Source organism: Austrofundulus limnaeus, unplaced genomic scaffold, assembly GCF_001266775.1.
Source record: "Austrofundulus limnaeus strain Quisiro unplaced genomic scaffold, Austrofundulus_limnaeus-1.0 Scaffold635, whole genome shotgun sequence".
In the NCBI taxonomy this organism is placed as follows: Eukaryota; Metazoa; Chordata; class Actinopteri; order Cyprinodontiformes; family Rivulidae; genus Austrofundulus; species Austrofundulus limnaeus.
In genome coordinates this window covers 277677-279662 of record NW_013953037.1, presented here as the reverse complement: position 1 = coordinate 279662, position 1986 = coordinate 277677, and positions in this window count along the sequence as shown.

Sequence of the window (1986 nt, the reverse complement as noted above, 5' to 3'; positions counted from 1 at the left end):
AATGTTTTCTTCTTTTCTACTTCTTCCTGTTCCCCTCATTTCACCAATTTTCCTTTGGATACTATAAAGCCATTGAGGTGTAGAAACCACGTCTTCTGGTTGAAGTGGAAATGCTGTTGCTCAATGAAGGAGGACTCTGAAAACAAGGCTGGTTTGAACAGCAAGAACCTTTATTTTGCAGTTCAGGAGATTACAGCCTAAAAAAACAAATTGTGGCCTCCAAGCCAAAAGATTCACCAAGTAAGAAAAATGGAGAATGAAGGCCAAGAACAGGGGCGTACATGGCTCTTTATAGGTTTCACAGTGTGGTTCAACAGAGGCCTCATWAATTTTGTCACGGTATACCTTAGGCATTCCTATTCRAAATATGGTAATATGTGCCGKGCTCTGAAGCTGAAACTCAGAGGCCTCACATCTGTGCATTCCTGAGACAAACCCCCCCACTCTTTGGACACAACACCATCTACCAGTTTTTTCTTCTTCCCACTGCTTCTGCCYTCTTTCCTTAACCTTTTGTTTTATAACAGATTTAATTTCCTCTTTACTAAATGGAATCAMTATCTCYAAGCAACTGTTTTTTGAGGCTTGTTTCGCATTTTTATCTGCCAACTCATTTCCTTTTATTCCTACATGAGATGGAACCCGTGTAAAAATGACTATTAATCCCATGGCCTGAATTCTATAAAGTAATATCTTAATCTCCAATAAAAGGTCTGGTCTACTATTAGACTGGTTATTTTTAATTGAGTATAATGATGTACTTGAATCAGAACAAATTACACTTCTCAAAGGACGCACCTCTTCAGTCCAACCTAATGCCAAAATGATTCCCATCATCTCCCCTGTAAACACTGAGACYCCATCAGAAATCCTAATAAACGACACCCCATTGTTGCAACTTAAACTCTTAGAAGCATCTGTATATACTTGAACATAACCATAGTATTTATTTTCTATATATGATTGCACTAAGTATGATTCTGAAAAATTTCCTTTTTTTCTCTTGTCCAACAATAAGTCCASAACGATTTCATGAAACAGAGATGGATGGACCAGTGARAGAGGAGCTGTTTGTCTTTCTGCACTCATTTATATCAACTCTCGTCTTCAGTCAGCTCTACTCCTCTGCTTTAGCTCCGCCCCCTCTCACCTGCCTGTTTCGCCCAGGTGTCACCAATTCCTCATCAGTTCAGATGTTTTTCACTCAGCAATCAGAAACGATACGTTTCCTCCTCCTGACTTTGGGTGTTTTGTTGCCAAAATAGCCTTTTTGGTTTCAGTTAAAACAGTTTCTTATTTTTTATTTTTATTTTTTATTATGTCGAGCTGCATTCTGGGTCCAAACTTTACTGAAACCGGTGTTTTGTGGCAGTTCTGCCTCTAAACGTTCACAACAGCATTTGTAGAAATAAAAAAAGTGTTTTGTTTTTACAGAATTAAAACTTTTTTCAATTTTTCCTTCAACTTCCTGATCAGAATCAGTTTTCTGCTCCTTAAAGAGTTTTTTCACTACTTTATTTTTGACACAAATATAATTGCACTTAAACAGATCAAAGAGCAGCAACCCAGAAATAATTAACATTAAACGAGTCTAATTAGTGATAAAATGAACCTCATTTATTAGACTGAGCTGCAACAAAGTTAAACATCAACAACCCTGAAAACCTTTCTGATGCAGATTTCTAAACAAACTGACTTGTTTATTTAACTCACCTATAGATGAGTAAATGTCATAATGTGACATAAATACATTTAATGTCAGCTTTTTTTTTACTTTATTCACAAACAGGTTTTACACAAATAAAATAATCTTAGTTAAAAAAAACTAGATTTATTTCTGTTTCCATCTAAAAGTTCGTTGTGGAGGTTTTCATGATTTGAATTATTTAAACATCAACTCCTCTTCTTCATGATGGTGACGATGATGATGATGAAGGCCCACTTTAAACGTGTGTGACATCCTGATGTCGAGACGAGGAGTTCAAC